This window comes from Salvelinus sp. IW2-2015, linkage group LG10 (genome assembly GCF_002910315.2).
Source record: "Salvelinus sp. IW2-2015 linkage group LG10, ASM291031v2, whole genome shotgun sequence".
Lineage (NCBI taxonomy): Eukaryota > Metazoa > Chordata > Actinopteri > Salmoniformes > Salmonidae > Salvelinus > Salvelinus sp. IW2-2015.
The window spans coordinates 7662070-7685481 of NC_036850.1; the positions used below are offsets into that span (position 1 = coordinate 7662070).

The 23412-nt window shown below is 41.9% G+C and overlaps 1 pseudogene; it reads right to left on the reverse strand.

Moving 5' to 3' along the window:
- LOC111969243 (protein BEAN1-like) overlaps positions 1 to 19189 on the reverse strand; it is a 71525-nt pseudogene extending 52336 nt beyond the window's left edge.
- Between the last annotated feature and the right edge of the window lie 4223 nt (positions 19190 to 23412).

Sequence of the window (23412 nt, forward strand, 5' to 3'; positions counted from 1 at the left end):
TGTGTGATGTTTGTGCGCCCTGTGGGGTTAGCAGGCCCCAGCTGGAGAGAGAGTGGGAGAAGAAAACCGAGCGAGGGCATCTTTCCTGGCACATTATTCCGGTTAGACAGAGGAACTCAAGAGGCTTTACTCTCAGGAGATGCTAGAAAAAAGAGGAGTTGAACAGCATCGCTGCTCGGAGCGTAATATAAAACAGTGGGATACGAACCGAACAATATTAAATGACACAAAACCAGCATCTCTATCTCTCTCAGAGGAGAGATCGGATAACACAAACAAACAAGTCTGAAAATCTTATGAAGTTCATTGTTTCCCCTCAAATGACAGATTTAAGATATAATAACCACAGCGTCAGTGTAAATTCAGTGGGATTTTTTATGTTTTAACACAGAAGACGAACCATAGCTAATTAACACATCTTCAGCACCAACCCAAGCAGGTGCTGATAATGTTTAACACATGGCACGTGGAAGTGTTTTGCAGATTTCTTTTGTAAATTCTTCACAAGCCAATTCACACTTTACCGAGTAGCCCTTTTAACATATTTATCACATAACACATTGGAATGTACAACCTTGTGAGAAGAAGTCCACTGCAGTTCCTCGTGTTCAATACGTCGACGCTGAGCTGATTCAGTGGGACATGACATACAGTACTGTAACGACAGCGGACGTTATTCAGTACACACAGCAAGTTCCCGTATGACCTCAATACAACATAATCACTCTTAGGCCCATGTTGTCCTGACATGTACAGTACACACCAAAGCCACATCCAGTGCATCAATTGGCCGCATGCTTGTCTACCCACGTGAAACCTTGCTGGATCTAAGGTGACTATAATGATACTGATAGATGATGACAGGGCCTGCTTTAAATAGTCTATAGACTCTATACAAGCTAGAGGGACCATAACATTGAGACGTCAGCCTGACGCAAAGGGAATGTCTGGATGTCTTACGGTAACTGTACTGAAGATGACTGCGCTATGAATATGTATAAGGGACATCCATCACTGAGTACATTGTGCAGGTGAGGAGAAGATGAAGGCTGTCGCCTTTACATGTGTATTACCCAGTATGAGAGGTACACGGTTATGTGGATAACCCTATAAGGACTCCTCTCCATGCATTCAACGTAACAGACCTCCCTGACGTTGTGGGCATTCTCTCAAGGTGACGAGGAAAACAAATGTCACCTTGCATGTCTCTAGTAGATGAACCTATTGTATGCCAGAGAAGAGCAGAGATATTTTGCAGATGCCTGATTTCTGCTCTGACCTCAAGGATATCTATATTCATTTATTTCAATTCTGAAATGACAATATTAAAAAGAAGAAAAGATCTAGCTCTACATCCACCACTAACACTACGTATTGGTTTTACGAATGAAAAGGACTATGAGAGTGTTCTTGATTTACTTGGATTCAATATTAGATGTCCTTATTATAAATCAGCAATCCAACAAAGACTTCAATAACAACAAAATCCCAACTTCATCTCCAAAGATGAAGGTATCCCCTGAGCAGGACATAAACGCCTCTGGTACTGGAAGACAGGCTGACATCCCAGGCCAGAACACTGACTACCACTAGATGGCAGTTCCATGTCTTACGTCATGCAAGCCTTCATACCTYCTACAAGCAACACAGGATCCACCATGGGACTCCCATTCACACAGATTTGTCACTTGCATTAATAGGTGACACAACTCTTTGCTTATTTCCCTCAGTGTGTCCCATGTGGCACAGGAAGGTTTGCAAAGATAGTGGTAGTTTACCAAAGCTACCAGAATCGTCAATAATTTCGGTAATTAACAGAAAATCTATGAAAATCTATCGTGACATTGGCAATTTATACTTCAAAAACTTTAAATAAATGTATTCATATATAGTAAAAAAAATATTAAATCCATATTGTCCATGAGTTTCTAGTAGATAGACCGTATGGTTCAAGAGAAAATAGCTTAACCAATGAAAAAAGAATCTGATCAACAATGGTGTTATTTCAATTAACTCTGAAGCCCTTCCAACTATTGGCACAACTGCCACCAGTTCGAAGGCAAAATAGTGACAACACACTGACATAGTAAAGTAAAAAAAGTGTGTGAAAAAAATATAAAGGATATTTCATGCTGAAAACCTCATATTAAACACCAATGATATTCACTAACTTGACGGTTTATATTTAGGATAATGTTTCACAGCTCTGTCAGTCAATAAAAAAAATCTACTTAATTATTTCATACATTTTACATGTGATAAGGCCACAGAGGGCCAGAGTTCATTACCGACACCCGTACAAATCAGAAGTACCCAAAAGGGCCACTGAAGTCTTGCGATAGATTACACAAAATCCTTGAAAGATACCACAATTCTGGTAGTTTACTGGTAAACTTTGAAAGTTTGCAGTAATATACCTTCCCTTTGCAACCCTAAGTACGGGGATAACAGAAGCGACAGGCAGGGACACATCCACAATTCCCTCTTCTATTAACAAGAAAACATGTCAGATGTCCACAGCGCTTACCAAAAGACTGCAACATATGAGAAGAAGAAGAGGAGAAAAAAAGAGAGGCAAATAAAGAAGAGTGAGAGGACTGTGGAGGGGACGAGTGAAAGGATTKCCCCGTCTCTGCCGGGTGACAGCTTTTCTCCTCTCAGCACAAATGTCTTATGAAGACAGACACTGGGAAGAAATGACGAGTCTGGGGGATGGACAGCACTGTGTGGAAAAGCACCATAGACTTTTAGAAATGCTTTTCCCCGCAATCCATTCTTCTAACGTAAGGTAGAGCCTGCTTCATCGAGCAGAAATCGATCATAGCCACACTACAAAGCACACACATTGCAGTGAGTAGCTCGCGCTTCAAAAAGCCAACATGTAGTCTACTTATAAAACAACCAATAGTAAAAGGAGTGCCACTGGTACACCTTGAAGTGTTGCTAAGTGGCACCAGGGATAATTGGAAACACAATACAGGTGTACTGGTAACATTCCATGCCCTTTTTGAAAAGTACAAAATAGACCAAAGACATAGCAGTTCACTCATGGTGCATTTCCATAAAGGATTTTACCCCAGTGTTTTACCCAAAAGGCTCAGACTTTTCTGTTTACATCTATTTGGGCCGGCACCCGTGTCTCACTGGGCCATGGCTCCAGCGGACTTGCTCTCACTTGGGGCCAAAGCCAGGCCACTGGTACTTTTCAGCTGGCATTTACTTAACAATGGCGAACTGTGAACTTTAACATCTTCTCACAAAGCAACCGTTTTGATGATGCAGAGGTTGTTGATTCTGCTCTTCACAAGTCCTACTGTCAGCTCTAGCTATGGAAACACAACCTCCCTAGTATAACATAATATGGCTGGTATTGCCAGGGACCTCACGATACGATATTATCACGATACTTAAGTGATGATACGATATATATTCCGATTCGATACTGTGATTTTATTGCGATTCGATGTTTCAAACATATTGCTCACCATATGTCTGCTGCAGATGGACGAGGGAGAGACTTGGGAAAACAAGTTTTGATCAGTCATGGAGTGTTGATAACAAATTGGCTCCCTATTTAAAAAGAAGATGAAGAACAAGCTATGAAGGACAAATACTAGAGTTTTGGTGCAGCCAACTAGCGCAAAAATAATATTGCAATATTGTCAAAACGATACATCTTCAAAAAGAATATCTCCAAACATGTAACTGTACCAATTCTTTCCCCCATCACTATAACATAAGGGTGTATGACTAGTGTAACTCTGGTGTTACAGACGAAAGCAGCATCATGGATGCTTCTCCCCACAAAGTGTTTTTCTTCAGGATGTGGTTCTGTTGATGACAAAGGAAGGGCTGTACATGTAGTACTGCCTCTGTCTCTCTGGTCTGTTCGTGAGTTATCTGCAGCAGATCAGTTTAGTCGGCAGGCGCTAAGTAGAGCGGCTTCCGGTTGTATTGAGCAAACGTCAGGTCTGATTCCGGGCCCTTGGCTGAGGTAGTCATTAAGCAGTCATGTCAAATCACCAGTGGAGTGAGGGAGGATGTCCGGAGCCTCTCGCTCCTCTACCACTCACCTACTGCCAAACCAGGCAGCCAGGTGGTGGGTATGATACTCACACAGGGGCTCATGGGTAATTTATGAGCAGGGCACTGCAGGCTTTGACACATGAAAGCAGGAATTCAGGAGCCTGTTAGAGCTGAGGCTCACACTGGAGATGTTTGCTGATACCTGAGCTGACACAGCAGTTTGGGGTGTGTCTGATATGATCACTCTTTTCTACTAGGTGGAATCACACACAACTCCTGGACATATAACACCCTCCATACTGTGCTCTTCTCAATTTACATCAACAACATAGCTCCGGCAGTAGGAAACTCTCTCATCCATTTATATGCAGATGATACAGTCTTATAGTCAGCTGGCCCCTCCCTGGATTTTGTGTTAAACGCTCAACAACAAAGCTTTCTTAGTGTCCAACAAGCTTTCTGTACCCATWACCTTGTTCTGAACACCTCCAAAACAAAGGTAATGTGGTTTGGTAAGAAGAATGCCCCTCTCCCCACCGGTGTGATTACTACCTCTGAGGGTTTAGAGCTTGAGGTAGTCACCTCATACAAGTACTTGGGAGTATGGCAAGACGGTACACTGTCCTTCTCTCAGCAAATATCAAAGCTGCAGGCTAAGGATAAATGTAAACTTGGTTTCCTCTATTGTAATCGCCCCTCCTTCAACCCAGCTGCCAAACTAACCCTGATTCAGATGACCATCCTACCCATGCTAGATTACGGAGACAAAATGTATAGATCGGCAGGTAAGGGTGCTCTCGAGCGGCTAGATGTTCTTTACCATTTGGCCAACAGATTTGCCACCAATGCACCGTATAGGACACATCACTGCACTCTATACTCCTCTGTAAACTGGTCATCTCTGTATACCCGTCGCAAGACCCACTGGTTATGCTTATTTATAAAACCCTCTTAGGCCTCACTCCCCCCTATCTGAGATTCCTAATACAGCCCTCATCCTCCACATACAACACCCGTTCTGCCAGTCACATTCTGTTAAAGGTCCCCAAAGCACACACATCTCTGGGTCGCTCTTCTTTTCAGTTTGCTGCAGCTAGCGACTGGAATGAGCTGCAACAAACACTCGAACTGGACAGTTTAACCTCCATCTCTTCATTCAAAGACTCAATCATGGACACTCTTACTGACAGTTGTGGCTGCTTTGCGTGATGTATTGTTGTCTCTACCTTCTTTCCCTTTGTGCTGTTGTCTGTGCCCAATAATGTTTGTACCATGTTTTGTGCTGCTACCATGTTGTCCTGCTGCCATGTTGTGTTGCTACCATGCTGTGTTGTCATGTTGTTGTATTAGGTCTCTCTTTATGTAGTGTTGTGGTGTCTCTCTTGTTGTGATGTGTGTTTTGTCCTATATTTTTATTTTTAATCCCAGCCCCTGTACCCGCAGGAGGCCTTTTGCCTTTTGGTAGCCCGTCATTGTAAATAAGAATTTGTTCTGAACTGACTTGCCTAGTTAAATAAAGGTTACATTCTTATTACCAGATACTGTATCTACAGCGGAAAGCACACTCACAGTTCAGTTCACAAAAGCACACACCAACTCTCATATTCACATACAGATGTTGGATCTTAATTTGACCAGTTTCGTCGCAGGAGTAAAATAATCCTGCAGGAGGATTTGATTATTCTCAAAAAAGTAAAACATTCTAACATTCTATTTTCATAGGCTACAATAGGCTATAGTTTAGGTGCACCTGCATTTCAGGTACACTTCTATGTCGTAGACCAATATCTATCTTGTGTTATTATTAAGCTACACTGAACAAAAATGTAAATGCAACAAAAATATAAACGCAACATGTAAAGTGTTGGTCGCATGTTTCATGAGCTGAAATAAAAGACACCAGAAATTTTCCATACGCACAAAAAGCTTATTTCTCTCAAATTCTGTGCACACATTTGTTTACGTCCCTGTTAGTGAGCATTTCTCTTTTGCCGAGATAATCCATCCATCTGACAGGTGTAGCATATCAAGAACCTGATTAAACAGCATGATCATTACACAGATGCACCTTGTGCAGTTTTGTCACACAACATAATGCCACAGATGTCTGAGGTTTTGAGGGAGCATACAATTGGCATGCTGACTGCAGGAATGTCCACCAGAGATGTTGTCAGAGAATTTAATGTTAATTTCTCTACAATAAGCCGCCTCCGACGTCGTTTTAGAGAATTTGACAGTACGTCCAACCGGCCTCGCAACCGCAGACCACGTGTATGGTGTCATTTGGGCGAGCAGTTTGCTTATGTCAACGTTGTGAACAGAGTGCCCTATGGTGGCGGTGGGGTCATGGTATGGGAAGGCATAAGTTACGGAAAGCGAATACAATTACATTTTATCGATGGCAATTTGAATGCACAGAGATACCTTGACGAGATCCTGAGGCCCATTGTCGTGCCATTCATCCGCCACAATCACCTCATGTTTCAGCATGGTAATGCACGGCCCCGTGTCACAAGGATCTGTACACAATTCCTGGAAGCTGAAAATGTCCCAGTTCTTTCCTGGCCTGCATACTCACCAGACATGTCACCCATTGAGCATGTTTGGGATGCTCTGCATCGACGTGTACGAGAGCGCATTTCAGATCCCGCCAATATCCAGCAACTTTACAGAGCTATTGAAGCRGAATGGGACAACATTCTGGTCACACCAGATTCTGACTGGTTTTCTGATCCACGACCCTAACTTATTTTTAAGGCATCTGTGACCAACAGATGCATATCTGTATTCCCAGCCATGTGAAAYCCATAGATTAGGGCCTAATGAATATATTTCAATTGACTGATTTCCATATATGAGCAGTRACTCAGTAAAATCTTTGAAATTGTCGCGTTTATACTTTTGTTCAGAATATATAAAACTACGGTTGTTGATGCATATGGCTGAATTTCAGATACATTTTAGTACATTTGAATGTCGCAGTAGCAGGACCTACAGTAGTAGGGCATTTATTCTGTCTGGTGCATTTGAGTGAGTGAGAAAAAAAGAGAACTGCTGGTTTTCTGTGAATATATTTATCACGAGGCTCATTTGAATTTGAAGGAAAATACTCAGCCACAACAGAGTGATCAAACGAAGATACTATATCTGTACTACACCTGTTTATACATAAGAACATACCACACATACTAGCCAAGCCATGCCAGGCCCATCTAACAGCTTCTGTGTGTGATAATATCTTATAATTTCCCCCGTTGCCTGCATGTTACTAGTGGGTGGTAAGAAGTCATTCTCACACCCTGTGGTAGACAGACTCTGTTGGCTGGCTGGTTGATGGATGGGTTATAATGGATCTGATAGTCGCAGTGATGTTCCCTCCTTTCACATTCAGTGTTGAAAGGAGCCTCCAGGGCTGAGATGCCACTGTTGCTCCCTGACTGTGACTTGGGATGGGACTGCTGTTTTCTGGGTAGTCTGTCAGCCATGCAGCCATCTCCACAGCAACCCTCCCAAATCAATTCCGCATGAGACTGATTCAGCGGCTCAAGGTCATCCTGCAGCACAGCCATCAGAATCAGGCTGGAGTCTGGATGACACGACAGCTGCTGACCAGGCCGGGGCACACTGTGACTGCACAGAGCAACAGCTCCACGGGGACAAATACTAAGAACACACACTCCCCCACGCTCTCTCTCTCKCTTTCTCCCTCTCCCTATCCCCCTCCTTCACACTCTCTCCCTCCCCATCTCTCTCTCTTTCTCCCCCCTCTTTTATCTCTCTCTCTCTCTATTTCTAATATTTCTCTTGCTCACACACAAATTCAACCAAATAGGACCCACAGACAAATGAACAGTACACAAAAACAGAGCTATGAAGAAAGAGGAACAGACCCAGCTCTCTTATCGTCAGCCCCTTGATTCAATGTGACAAGGACAGCCAACCACAGTGTGTTTTATGTTTTACACAATACATGGTGTGACCCATTTCCTGCCTACTGCATGGTCTTGGCTGTTTATCTGGCTGTAAGACAAATAATCAGAGATCTGATTCTAAAACCCAGAGGCTGGTGTAAAAAGAGAGCAAGCAGTCCACAGAACAGCAAAAAATCTGTCTTTTCCACAACGGCCCTGTCACACCTTCAATCACGATGATATCCCAACCACAGGAGCCCGGTGGCACCTTAATTGAGTAGGATGGGTGGAAAGGAATGGCTGGAAGGGATGGCTGGAAAGGAATCAATGGGATGGTATTGAACACATCAAACACATGGCTTCCATTCACTTCATTCCAGCCATTATTATGAACCGTCCTCCCTTCAGCAGCCTCCTGTGATCCCAACTGATGTGCATGAATGAGATAGATAGCAGTGGCCACTATTTTGCAAAGACACATGAACTATTCAGTTTATTCTATTGAAACAGTTCACCACATACAAGTGATACAAAACAGTAACATCTGTATGTTACAATAAATGAACTGTATCTGTCTCAGAGATGCTACCTAATACTGTATCTGGGCACAATGCCTTTTATCAGACAGTGTTACTATCACAGCCTCCTTCACAGCATAACACTGCCACAATATTATACATGAAGGGAAGTTGGATATGATTGGATGTGGGTCACAGAGCCGTGGAGGGGGAATGAATATCTGGGTCAAACTGGATCATCGAGGCTTAAGTCTCTGTGCATTCTGGCTCACCTATTAATAAACCACAGAAGGGACGGCACAGATAATCATTATTATACCAGAGTTCTTCCACATCCAACCGTACTCATTTACCAGGAGGTTTGTTGTTGCTGTTGTTGTGTATTTCGTGCGTGCATGCATGTGTATGTGTGTGATGTCGTGGCATCACCATAGTTCACTATTCTAGATCCATTAACCCAATCCCATCATTCATTATCACTGCAACAGAATTAGAGTCAGAGGAATTAGGTTTTGCATATTTCACATTAAATACATGATGAATCCTAAAATAGATATTTTTGCTCATCTGCCTGGCAGCAGTTTGAAATTACTCAAAATCCCTACCCCATTTCTGCTGGACTGGACACTTTTCACAAGAGTGGTGTTTGAAAAGGGGAAAATCCCCCTTTACAGACAATACTTTTTTGAACACTGAGACATGGAAACAGTAGAGCCCAGTAGATCTGCCAATGATTCACCAATCTAGACTCTAACGGTGTGGAAAATAAAGCGTCTGACCATTCCCTTGAGGCTGCCATGGTGAAAACAAGAAAATTAAATGTGATTAGTTTATCTCCCGTTGAGGTGGAAGTGTGACAGTGCTCCTATCCCAGAAGTCCAGACACCATCAGTCTAAAGAGGATTAATGGGGTTAGGTATGAATGAGTCATTTCCTGTACTAATCTAGGGCCAAACCTGGCTGGAACTGTCTGTCCCTCTTGCCACAGTAACAGCACAGGACAGGCAGCATGAAACAGCAGCTACAGGAAATGATTCTAACTCAAAGTAGGGGAAGAGCTAGGTCATATCATAAAATGGAAGACTTCAATTCAGAACAAATTGTTATCATTATAACTGTGCGTCGAATTGCTATGCTTTATCTTGGCCAGGTCGCAGTTGCAAATGAGAACTTGTTCTCAACTAGCCTACCTGGTTAAATAAAGGTGAAATAAAATAAAAAGTGAGTGGGTTATCTAACAGTGGCAGGTACTGGCTCACCAAAACACTGCCAMCAGGGAATAACTTACAGAATGAAAGTTGATACCTTTTGATTATATTAATTCAATAGAAGATTACGAGATCAAATCATTGACTTGCTGTGCCTCCCTCCAGCGTGCCTGGCTTTACAAGAACAAGGAGATATTGAAGAAGAAGAAAATGCACTGTCCTCTTGAGTTTGGTTAGCCTCTGACTTCATTTCCATTCATATTGTGGATTATTCAGCCTCTGTGGATTCAGGCAAAGGAAGCTGCTTCACTCAAAGCTGTTGTGGAAACTGTCAGGAAGATATGAAATGGTGAAAAGTGCATAAGTCTGTCAAAAGTGTTGTCCGCTATGCCATAATTGGCCTAGACTTTGAGGTGTCTGAGAGCACAGACATCCTGTCCTTATCCAGGCTCTGCCAGAGGCTCCAGCCGGTGGGAAACTTCATACGGAGATCCTTCTGAGGGGGATCCGTGGAAAGACAAATTAGACAACCGAACCCCGAAAGGGAGTGAGTGAATAATTGAGCTACACTCATTCTGGATCAAACCAGTTTGGATTGCCCGTGGCGGCCAGCCAGCTACACTTCTACAGAGTTCCTCAGGGGACCAGGTTTACTGTGATGCCATGCTAGGGACAGAGCAGGCGGGGCGGGGGACAGGTTTTGGTTATCATGATTATCCATGTGATTCAAGTGAGCTCTGAAGAACAGTTGATTACTCCAGGTACACAAAGCCCCTTTGAAAGGCTTTCACAGAGTGAATGACCTCCACTGCTAGTGCTCAAGGTCATACGACATTCAACATTGCATTAGTCCATTAGATACAACATGGCTTCTTGATAAGGACTACAGCATCTTTTACATTCACTGTTATTAAAGTCTGTGTGTATAGTCAGCTTTTACCCAATGTCCTAAAACACTGTCAAGGACAGTAAGCAGCCCATGACTTCACTGCACTTTATCCCTCTAAGATAATTAGACACTTTGGGAAGAGGGGCGGCCATTTAAAGAGCGCTCTCCCCATGTCATTTAACCCAGATTAGAGTAGTACCGGGGATAAACCTGCATGTATGGGCCATGGCTGCTGCACCTCCCAAACAAACAGACAGCCTGGGTATGAGGCCCGGCCCTGCATTATCCAGACCTCTGAGGTTTAGTGGGTGAGGAGGGCCAATAGCTGGGCCCATTTCAGTGGGATTTGGCTGCTTTGATCCCACTCTCACTGTCACGGCTGGCACACTGAGCCCACGGGATGAGGCCACAGTGCAGCCTCTTAATCTGGTTAAAGCGGCTCCAATAACCCCTGYTTCTAGTTGATGTAATAACTCCTGCTCCCTCCTACTTTATCTGTCCTGACTTCTCAACTGTGGGGAGACGGTTGTCCATACCTAACATTCTGTACACCACAGGCCTTCATCTGAAACCCTGGGGAACTTAAAACATACAGGGGTGACACAATACAAGGGTAACTTATAAGCTGGGCCCTAAGGTACAGCTGGGTTTAGGGAGAAGCATGCTTGCCACAGGGCACTACTGACCTATGCGTATTGTATCCACAGCTGTGAATTGGGTATGGCATGTGTAAGCACATTTCCCACTTTGAGAAATCCCATTGCTTTTGCAATGTGTGGAGGAACGGATGCTCGGGGTGTTAAGACCAGAACACAATAACCCTTCCTCGTGTTTCTTCTGCAGACAGTGTTCTGGAGCCATTTTCCAGGCATCGTGTTCACAGACACATTCATTCTCATCATGTCTCATCATGCTTCGACCGAAATTTCCTACATATTGGATTGGAGTTGTGAAGCTAAGTTCATGGATCCATTTGCTGTAAACGGTGAACAGAGGGATCAATAGACTAAGGCATAGACAAAGTGATAGACTAAAGGAACATGTCTAAAGCAATTCATGTTAATAAAAGGCACTCATGAAGGACCAATTGTCTCCATCCTCCTCTTGTCTCACTCACTCCACCCCACAGCAGTTTGCCATTGCAATTATTAGATGCTATTAAGAAAGCTTGGCCACTAATTACAAAGCTTTTCTTCCAAAAGGCACAGGGAGAATTCACCTGACATCTGCCACCACTATCTGGCCACCTGCAACGCTTTTAATCGTTTTTTTTTCTACTGTGACAAGGGAACTGAAGCGGAACCATCTTGGTATTTTATCCCCAGCCTCCATATTCTAAAATCTCACATATCCTAATATGCATTTAGATGGTCATACTTGGACCAAGTGGAAATGCGACAAAAATGTGCAAACGCGCCAATTTCTGATGGATAAGCAAAGGATCATGGGTACCATTGTACTCGTAGATCATGTGCACTGAACTGGAACGGACCGTTTAAATTCCGGTCCCATTTTTTACTGACAGGTGCTTTTTTCTGACGACATGATTTGCTAGGAGTAAACAAGCATACTCATTAAGATGCAAAGGGTGCAATAGGATTGGCTCTTTGATGAAAAGACAAAAAGGAAATACACTGAGTATACCAAATATTAGGAACCCCCCATTCTTGATACACATGTGAAACTGTTGAGCATGAAAAACCCAGCAGCGTTGCAGTTCTTGACACAAACCGGTGCACCTGTCACCTACTACAGTATCCCGTTCAAAGGCACTTACATTTTTTTGTTTTTCCAATTCACCCTCTGAATGGCACACCACAATCCATGTCTCAACTGTGTTAATACTTWAAAATCCTTCTTTAACCTGTCTCCTCCCCTTCATCTACACAGATTGAAGTGGATTTAACAAGTGACATCAATAAGGGATCTTAGATTTCACCTGGATTCACCTGGTCAGTCTATGTCAAGGAAAGAGCAGGTGTTCTTAATATTTTGTATACGCAGTGTACTGTACATCATTGAATACATTCTGACGTTCAGATGTTTAAGTGTTTAAGGAGAGAACAACTAAAGTGGCCTTAGATCTCCCTGTCAAATATTATGTCACCGAAATAAGGTTTGGAAAGACGACATGCCTCAACTTTTGTCTGTGAAAAGGCTTCATAATAGCTGTTGCTAAAATGTATATTTACATAGCATTACATACTGTGGGCAAACCCATTGTACGTATGATATGATTGGTGTGATTGCACGTTGAAGTTTGGGTGATGTACATTGACATTTACATGCATTGGATTTCCAAATAAACTTAAACTGATTGTGTTAAAACCTTCCCTCGCCATGGAATCATCATCCCAGTTTGCACATCTCTGAAATTGTACAAGTTGCAAACAGGTATTCACACACAAACAAATGACAGTACACACAGACCAGATAACACAGATTATAAGATCTGGTGTTTTCCTGGCGTAGAGGAGCGCCAGTTGTTGTGGATGTTGAGGAACGGTACATTACACAGGGGTGATGGATGTGGTCTGGGGAGTGCATCCTGTCTGGGGAGTACAGCTTGTCTGTTCCTGTATGCCCCTACTCTGACAGACAGCCAACAGGGCGTGAGTAGGGCCACAGCAGGACCACTCCAGGGGATCCAGAGCCACCGTCACAGTCCCTAGGTCTGCGTTGGCAGCGGTGAGGAGAAGGTCAAATCAGGAGAGGGGCATGATGACAAAGTGGCAGCATTAGTCAGCCACTTGCTGCTCTTTACATTATTTATTTACCCACTCAGCAGATGCCCTGATCCACCGGGAGATGGATAGATTTACATATCATCCACTTCTACAGCTGGATATTTAGACAAACAATTTGGGCTAAGTGTCCTTTTCAAGGATAGAGCCCCGATGTCCCATCTGTAGCCTTGATCCTTCAGCGAGCTGTCCTTCACTGAAGCCCCGTTCTCAATCAGAACGATGAAACAAAACACCAACGTAATACAGTGTCGCTGCCACACTAGTATGGGGTGACGATATTTCTTGGAAGCGAATTACTGTGACAAAGAATAAACAAGACCAAAGTGAAGAGGATAGTGCTGTATCCATGAAAACCACTCCACTATTTAATTTGACATGGGAGCACAGAGCCAGTGCCTCAATTTGAGAGCTGAAGCAGATATCTGCACTGTGACTAATGGAAGGTTAACAGGACGCTGGCGGTTATCTATTCACTGCAAATTGTGCAAATAGTATGCTTGGGCATACAGTATGAAGCAGGTAATATCTGAACGAATACATTATTAAATTAATACACATATTTTATCAAGATGAGAGGATCCATCAATTGAATGTATTTAAATGTAAAAGTATATCAAATTGTAATATTAACATGTGTATTATATTATAGGTCCTCAAAAGGAAAAAGGCATTAAGAAATAAAGATCGCTTAGATAATATCTGCTATCATGACATTCAGATTACAAAGGTATTTTTAACATGGCAAATTCATTTCTCGAAGACATTCTCAGTGATCTGTCTGTGGAAAGTGAGGTTCTACACCTAACACTGAGGTACTGAAATAGTAGCAACACACTTGGCCAGCCACATGTTGAGGGGTGATTCCCCCAACAAAATATCAAAGAAAGTCTTCAGCTACAGAGTCAACATAAAGGACTGTGCTGGGCATAGTGGCATGTCCATAGAGGAACCTAAAAAGATCCTGCCTTTCCTTTCTCTTTATCTATTTATTTTCTCTTATTCATTTCTTACAGCTTGGCCCGAGAGCGGGGAGTCCGTCCACCGAAAGTCATTCCAYAGCCTAGGGGGCTGGTGACATTTCAGGTGTGAGGGGGATGAGCTGTGAATTATAGATTAGAGGGAGAGCTGGGATTGGTGAGTTTTACTTCGAGAGGAGCTATGATTGTCATAGCAGCCAGCAAGAGTGTATAGGTTTAGCCACCCTTCATCACTGGGAAAACTCCCATTACAGCTTAGTTTATTAACACCAATACAACAGTCTGTGTGCAGTCTAAACRTGATAAATACTTTGAAAAGAGTTTAAACATTTCCTCTCATCTTGATATTACTTTATTCAGATTTCAATGGTTATGGATGTAGAATACGGACGCCATAAAATCACACAAGGGACAGCTTTAACGGGAACAATTTCCTCCCTGATCCCAGCCCTCCCCAATAGTCAGTCAGGAGATATATATTGTGGCTGGTCGAGGAGCCCTCTGTGGCTCGTTAGAGCTCTTCTGAAGGGTGCCAGGGACCACATGACGTACCGAGGTTCCACTGACTGACTGCAGCCGTTTGTGGGCACAATTTTCTCTCTCTGCAAACAGTTTAGTGAAAGGTCAGGCTGCATTAGTGGCGGGTGTAAACACACCGTGGCCGAGGGGACAGGCTGTTCACTGGAAAGGTACTTATAAAGGACCGAGGCTACCTAGCAGCCAATAGATCATATATCAGAGATGGAGGGGTTATATAAAAGGCAAAACGGCACAGTCTTTCCCTGAGGCACATTTTTAACACAATAAGGCAACACGTGGTCACTACTGACGTACAAACCATGTTTGTGTCAATGAAAAAAAAAGACCCTGATTAAAAATCAACCAGGCAGGGAGGTAACTGTTTTTTCACCGGCAGTTTGTGCCTCCAAGCCATGTATTAGGACTGGAACATCACATTTTGAGGATGGATGACAACCCGCGTTTGCAATATCAATTTATTTATCCGTTTATTTTTTTAGCAGGAACATTTTTTGGTGTCATTTTGACAGCATGGCATGTCTATTCCCATAACGCTGTACGTACAGTGATATAATGAAGTCATGTCAATCAACACTACTAACACTAACGGCTACCACTTTAGAAAGTGACCATAGATTTAAGACACCTTAGGTCGTTATTTAAGTGGTTCAGTTCTCTGCATATTGGCTCTGGGGTCTGCATTTCTGTCAGGTAAATTGAAGATCTGAAGAGTGCCAGAGGATGCTTACAACTACACTATTTAATCAACTAAAGACAGAAACAGATGTTCTAAATCACATCCCAGACATATGTTGCCATGGTTATTATAGTTTCTCTAAAAAGAAGAGTTACATGTTCTTAGTCATTATACATATATTACAAACTGGATGGTTCGAGCCCTGAATGCTGATTGGCTGAAAGCTGTGGTATATCAGACTGTATACCACGGGTACGACAAAACATTTATTTTAACAGTTCTAATTATGTTGGTAACCAGTTTATAATAGCAATAAGGCACCTCGGGGGTTTGTGGTATATCCCAATATACGACGGCTAAGGGCTGTTCTTCGGCACGACGCGGTGCGGAGTGCCTGGATTCAACCCTTAGCTGTGGTATACTGGCCATATACCACACCCCCTCAGTCCGTATTGCTTATATATTGTGTGGATAATCAGTCTAGTATACACCATGACAAGAACAATTAAGACAATTAATATAAAAATGTGCAGTAAACATGCAAGGATGTGTCCCTTACCTGAGCAGATTAATTTCATCAACATGTACTCCCTTCCACAGTCCTTCTTATAGTAACATTACAGCCGGTTAATGAGGCAGGTGCCGAACTTGAGCTTCTCTCTTCTGCACAGAAGGGCGATGTCCTCATCTGCAAGGGCAGGCAGAAGGGAGGGAGATTGTGAGGGGGGAGAAGGAGACAGAGAGAGAGAGAGAGAGAGAGAGAGAGAGAGAGGGAGGAGAGTGACAGGCTCCCTGTTGTTTATAAAGCCTGAGGCACATGCATGTGTGTATGTGTGCAGATTTGTGTGTGGTGTACAGCCAAGGGGCCACCCACGCTGCCCTGTGTTCATTAGTTTTTCCGGTACATGACCACAGGGTCTGAGTGTTCCGATCAATCCCAGGACCCCTCTACATACAATATTAAAGGGATACTTTGGGATTTTGGCAATGAATCTATCTACTTCCCCAGAGTCAGATGAACTCGTGGATACCATTTCTATTGCTCTGCGTGCAGTTAGCACAATTGTTAACTAGAATTAGTGCAATGACTGGAAGTCTATTGGCATGCTAGCAGATACCCATATACTTCCAGTCATTGCGCTAATGCTAGTTAGCACTGCCTCACGAAACAACCTCTAACCTTCTTCATTCTAGAGACAGAGGCATAAAAATGGTATCCACAAGTTAATCTGACTCTGGGGAAGTAGATAAATTGCCTCATTGCCAAAATCCCGAAGTATCCCGTTTTAAGGCGTCCGGAGACTGGATTTGTAACTCGGTGGAAATTATTCATTTTCTAGTTTAGAAAAAATCCATATGTAAATGAATCAAGCACTGTATTATACGTGTGTTATTACTTTGAGTATTGTGCACGTGTGTTTTTATATTCAAATGAGGTGAGTCATACATGAAGACGTTTACTCTGTGCACACTGTTTGAAGGATGACTGCACTGCCTGCCATCACAAAGCCCTGTCATTGTGAATTAGGTTTCAAGTCCTGTTTAAAGCAGAGGATCTAATGTCATGCTAACCAAAGGTGCATAGTGCTCTTTACATAACGCTGCATCTTCCAGGCAGCAGCTAAAATCTCTTAGATTCTAGTACACTCCGTTCACGGACCATGAGTCCTGTATTATACATTAGACACACCATACATTCATATACCCACATCCATGTATGATATAACCTGTGCATTCCTTGTATAAGAAGGCATGGTTAAATACAGTACTGAGCATTGGAACCTCATGTAAAACACAGRGRAAACTCACAGGCTTTGGAGTAGTTCTTGACAACTTCAATGGCGTTTGAGGTGCCACAGACAAGGGGAGTGTGCAGTGCTAGAGCTGTCGAGGTACAGGGCAATAATGAAACAGAGAGAGAAGAAGCATTAATCTCATTTTGTAGTCCTGTCAACTTTGTTTTATGATGACTGAGGTGTTATTCCCTCTTGGCTGACTCTGACATCACATCATGCCTCTTTGGCATTTCTGCCCAGGCCCGATGAGGCTAATGCAGAGATTGGACAAGCCATGGCTTGGCTTGGTATTTCAGGTCCAAGGCAGAATGTGGGACTAAGCCAGACAGTAATAACATATGCATATTGGCTTTGGTCAACAGGCTGCCATGACAATTACCGTCTGAGGCAAAACTACAGCAGAGCTGACTACAGATCAGATATTCAGACAGTCACGCCAGTTATCTCACAACATCAAAGCCCAMATTTKATGGTGATGTGACCGTATTATTGACAAGCTAAAATGTGAAGATCAAGATAAGACTTTAATATCCCCCACAGAAAAATCGATAGTTCTTTATTCATTCATTTTGCTCTGTGAGCTCCGTCTTTTTTGTATTTATCAAAGGCAGAAATTAAGTTGATTAGTTGTGTAACAGACCCGGTATCGGACAGTTTCTGGAAACCCAGATCAATATGTTGAAAAAGAACCCAAAAAGGAGGATGGGAATGAGGACAATCAATGGAATTGTAATAACTTATCATGAACATTATGTAACATAGTCAGTGGGTTGGCATCATCCTCTACAGCTACTAATAGAGCACTAGGATAGATACTTAGATTTTATATGAAACCAGATGGGCCTCTAAACTGGCTGTTTTACTGTACAGTAACATGGACATTTCAAATGCATATAGTCCCTTTAAATGGGACAAGTATAGTTCCACACAGAGCTCTGTCTCCATGTACTATGCCATATAGATTYTGGGGATGTTTGGAAGATAAATGCAATGCTCTCTAGCTAAATTCTACATACTCCTCAGGGGCAGGTGCATAGCACTTGGTGCCTGTATACACTATACTCATCAATCTTGGGCTAGCCCTATGTGACAGCCCAATTTGGCCTATTTTGGGTCAGTCATCAATTCATGGCCTTCCTTGGACAAGAACCAAACTCATAATGTAATAATGAGAAAATATTAATGACTTCAATTATTTTTKGGGAAACATTCTATGAAAGCCCAAGCATGGCGCATGGATACCATGATCTCAATGGTGAAACATCTTTAAAGGTGTACCCACAACACAGAATAACWAAAAAAGCARCTGCTCAACCTGGAATAGTCTACGCAGATCACAGRTCTATAAACCAAAATTCAACAGTTTATCGGACAAGAGGAAAGAGTGATACAGTACGTACCCACCAACCGGTATAAAAATATCCCCATGTGATGCAGGTGTTTTCTTGTCCTTCGATTTCGGATAGCCTACCTACCCAATGCCAGCAGAAATATTACTCGTTTAATTCGAAGAAAACATCGTGGTTAAAAGGGTTACGATATCTTACGGTGCCACATTGTATCTTGTGCGAAAACCCYCAGAACACCTTCCCTGGTCCAAATTCCAACTCAAACACGCGCGCTGTCGACCCGAGACATGGCCAACCTGGCCAAAATAGCAAGTATATTACTCATTAAACTTCCATTAGCACAGTAGATACTAGATMATACTAGAGTTTTTCTAATATCCCTGGTGTAACCATCGAGAATGTAAACCAAATGCCTTCAAAAGCCGTCAAATCAAACACTCTGCAGCAAGAAGCACCTTCTATGTCCCACCATGGCTGCGAACGTGGTAGGTCTTTTGCAGCGCTTAGTTWTCCAACATACAGTATTATAATGCCATACTTTAATTTAGATGACAAGCGGCCAGCGGCAGTCATGTGCCAACACTGTCGTTTGTTTACAAATGACATAAGGGCAGTTGGATGGTTACCATATCGCAGACAAACGGGGAAATACAATATGAATGTCCCAGGATGTAAGAGCACCAAAATTGTCTGTTTTAATGTTAAGTTTACAGTATTTWTTYTAWTTTTWTTTTYTTYCGTTTTCTCAAGCAAACGAAGACTATTATGATGTGAACTGTCTTCTGACATCCTCACATTTCGACTGACACTAGGCATACACTGAGTATATAAAACATCAAGAGTACCTGCTCTTTCCATGACATAGACTGACAAAGTGAACCCAGGTGAAAGCTATGATCCCTTATTGATGTCACTTAAATCCACTTCAATCAGTGTAGATGAAGGGTAGGAGACAGGTTAAARAAGGATTTTTGAGCCTTGAGACAATTGAGACATGGATTGTGTATGTGTGCCAYTCAGAGGGTGAATGGGAAAGACAAACAATATTAGGAATGTGTTCCATTTTTGAATGAATTACAATTCATGAAGTTGATGTGGGGTATTACAAATATTCCATGCTAAGTGTGTTGGCCACCCCTACTGGTGATATAATGCATTGCCAAAAAGGATTGCTGGTRGTGTATAGTATGATACATTCTTCCCATTATGTCTGTTTGCTGAAGGAAATTGTAATTCTGTGTACATCATAAGGACAATGTATCCATAACCATAACTTGATAGCATTTGGATTTGTAAATGGATGCATTGTAAATCCAAAAGGCGTTTTTAAACAAATATTTATGGGAAGCGGATCTCAGTCAATGAAAATGTGGTATTGACTCAAAAGTAAATGAGAGGTCACATATATATATATATATTTAATAGATATGATAACAAATTATATTTTTTTCCCAGCATGCTCTACTGCAGGTAGATTCTTTAGAATTCTTTTGAATATCTGTGTTTTGGCATGTACATTGATTAATCCAATCATTTAGTTTGATTTTYTTGCAAACGTTACTGAACTGTTTTTTCCAAATTAAATGGCTTTGGTAGTCTCCGCACACTGTTTCTGACCCTGGCAGTCATTATGAATGCAGGTTGCGGGTGAATAAAAATGTCAACTGTTGGATATACAGTGGCTTGCGAAAGTATTCACCCCCCTTGGCATTTTTCCTATTTTGTTGCCTTACAACCTGGAATTAAAATGGATTTCTGGGGGGTTTGTATCATTTGATTTACACAACATGCCTACCACTTTGAAGATGCAAAATATTTTTTATTGTGAAACAAACAAGAAATAAGACAAAAAAATKGAAAACTTGAGCRTGCATAACTATTCACCCCCCCAAAGTCAATACTTTGTAGAGCCACCTTTTGCAGCAATTACATCTGCAAGTCTCTTGGGGTATGTCTCTRTAAGCTTGGCACATCTAGCCACACAGATTCTCAATTGGATTGAGGTCTGGCCTTTGACTAGGCCATTCCAAGACATTTAAATATTTCCCCTTAAACCACTCTTGTGTTGCTTTAGCAGTATGCTTAGGGTCATTGTCCTGCTGGAAGGTGAACCTCCATCCCAGTCTCAAATCTCTGGAAGACTGAAACAGGTTTCCCTCACKAATTTCCCAGTGCCATCCATCATTCCTTCAATTCTGACCAGTTTCCCAGTCCCTGCCGATGAAAAACATCCCCACCGCATGATGCTGCCACCACCATGCTTCACTGTGGGGATGGTGTTCTCGGGGTGATGAGAGGTGTTGGGTTTGCTCCAGACATAGCGTTTTCCTTGATGGCCAAAAAGCTACATTTTAGTCTTATCTGACCAGAGTACATTCTTCCATATGTTTGGGGAGTCTCCCACATGCCTTTTGGCGAACACCAAATGTGTTCGCTTATTTTTTTCTTTAAGCAATGGCTTTTTTCTGTCCACTCTTCCGTAAAGCCCMGCTCTGTGGAGTGTACGGCTTAAAGTGGTCCTATGTACAGATTCTCCAATCTCCACTGTGGAGCTTTGAAGGTCATTCAGGGTTATCTTTGGTTTCTTTGTTGCCTCTCTGATTGATGCCCTCCTTGCCTGGTCTGTGAGTTTTGGTGKGCGACCCTCTCTTGGTAGGTTTGTTGTGGTGCCATATTCTTACATTTTTTTGATAATGTATTTAATGGTGCTMCGTGGAATGTTCAAAGTTTCTGATMTTTTTTTATAACCCAACCCTGATCTGTACTTCTCCACAACTTTGTCCCTGACCTGTTTATGTGACTTCTGAAGGTAATTGGTTGCATCAGATCTTATTTAGGGGCTTCGTAGCAAAGGGGGTGAATACATATGCACGCACCACTTTTCCTTTTAATTTATTTTTTATTTTTAATCATGTAATTTTAATTTTAATAATTCATTTCACTTCACCAATTTGGACTAGTTTGTGTATGTCCGTTACATGAAAATAAAAATAATTTTAAATTACAGGTTGTAATGCAACAAAATAGGAAAAACACCAAGGGGGATGAATAGTTTTGCAAGGCACTGTAACTCTTTGCAWAACAGAATAATGTGACTTGCAAGTAGGGTTGCAGAATTCTAGTAAATTTCCTAGGTTTTTCCAGAAATCTCATTTGAAAAACTCCTGGAAATCCTTCAACCAGGATTAAAACATTTTTTATCTGTGAATTTTGGGGAAAGTTACCAGAATTTTGCACCTACTTTCAGGCCACTGTAAAGATAGGCCTCAAAATAAGGCCTTATGAAATATGTAATGTATTGTCAAAGAGTTGAATTTTAATGATAACATTTGCCTAGGAACTCACTTCGTGAAGGCCACAGGACTGAACATGAACGAATTCACAAACAAAAACAGTCATGTTTGGCAACTATACAATTATTCAAGCCTTATCAGAACCATGTTAATCAATAACTACAGGAGCCTGTCAAAGCCTCAGCAAATCCTATCTGTTAGGATCAATAACCTCTGTGACAAAGTGATGCTTGGATGTGATCTTGAAGATGAAGCAAATTCGAAGTAGCAGATTCAGCCAAAGGTCAAATACATAGTCTCCATTTGGCTAGTTTGGCAGAGGCAGTGGTGTAAAGTACTTATGTAAAAAATATTTGAAAGTACTACTTAAGTAGTGTTTTGGGGTATCTGTACTTTACATTACTATTTATATTTTTGACAACTTTTACTTTTACTCCACTACATTCTTAAAGAAATGTATGTACTTTTTACTCCATACATTTTCCCTGACCCCCAAAAGTACTCGTTACATTTTGAATGCTTAGCAGGACAGGAAAATTGTCCAATTCATAATGAATGTGAAATGATTTATACTTTTACTTTTGATACTTACGTATATTTTAGCTATTACATTTACGTTTGATACTTAAGTATATTTAAAACCAAATACATTTAGACTTTTACTCAAGTAGTATTTTACTGGGTGACTTTCACTTTTACTTGAGTCATTTTCTATTGAGGTATCTTTACTTTTACTCAAGTATTACAATTGGGTACTTTTTCCACCACTGGGCAGAGTTAGTCTGATAGAGTAGAACATATCCGTTGTGTTACCATATAACGGGATCTGCCAGTCCAGTTAGGAGGGTTCGAGAACACAGGGAAGCCAGAGAACACAAATATGGTGCAAATGCAGCCGGTTTCATTTAGAGTGCAGCCCGGTGATGATAGTGCAAAAAGTGATTGTCCAAAATGTTCAATGATATTTACAAGAAGCTAAATACAATACAAACCAATCTACTGAACTCAAAAAGGCAATGAGTATAACACCTGAGTAATGAGTATAACAACCGCTCTAGTAGTTAAGAGTGTTGGACCAGTAACCAAAAGGTCGCCGGATCGAAGCCCCAAGCCAACTAGGGTGAACAATCTGTTGATGTGCCCTTGAGCAAGGCACTTAACCCYGTTTGCTCCTTTCAGTCACTCTGGATAAGAGCGTCTGCTAAATGACTAAAATGTAAATAATGACGAGAGGATGGTATATAGCCTGAACAGACATTCCCAACACGGGCTGAACGATAAACACAGAAACAGTTAGGTTTTTCAAAGACTGGTCAAAATGGGCACAATAAAGAAGCCTAAATAAACCATGCTTCCATCCAACTTTTTTATGCAAGTGAAGTACATGCCAAATGAAAAATGTCATGACAGGATGGTAAACTTTCCAAATGTGGACAAAACAAAATATGCTAGATAAGGTGGGATCTTTTTGTGTCTGTAAAA